This window comes from Megalobrama amblycephala, linkage group LG2, assembly GCF_018812025.1.
Source record: "Megalobrama amblycephala isolate DHTTF-2021 linkage group LG2, ASM1881202v1, whole genome shotgun sequence".
NCBI lineage: Eukaryota > Metazoa > Chordata > Actinopteri > Cypriniformes > Xenocyprididae > Megalobrama > Megalobrama amblycephala.
In genome coordinates this window covers 34081067-34081323 of record NC_063045.1, presented here as the reverse complement: position 1 = coordinate 34081323, position 257 = coordinate 34081067, and positions in this window count along the sequence as shown.

Sequence of the window (257 nt, the reverse complement as noted above, 5' to 3'; positions counted from 1 at the left end):
GCATATGAAGTTACTTCTTATAAACCTATATATATGGATAACAAAATTGTTTATGATGAAGAGGATAAAGGGAGATGCATGCCTCCTTACCCTTTCTATTGGGCAGTGGCTAGACTACAATATGCTGAAAAAAATTCAGGATACAGACAATGGACTACCCAAGACTGGAAACATATAGGAAGTAAAATATTTCAAGGATGGAAAATAGTGGGCAAAAATGTTAAAGAAACAATCGAAACAATAGTTAATGTAGGAAA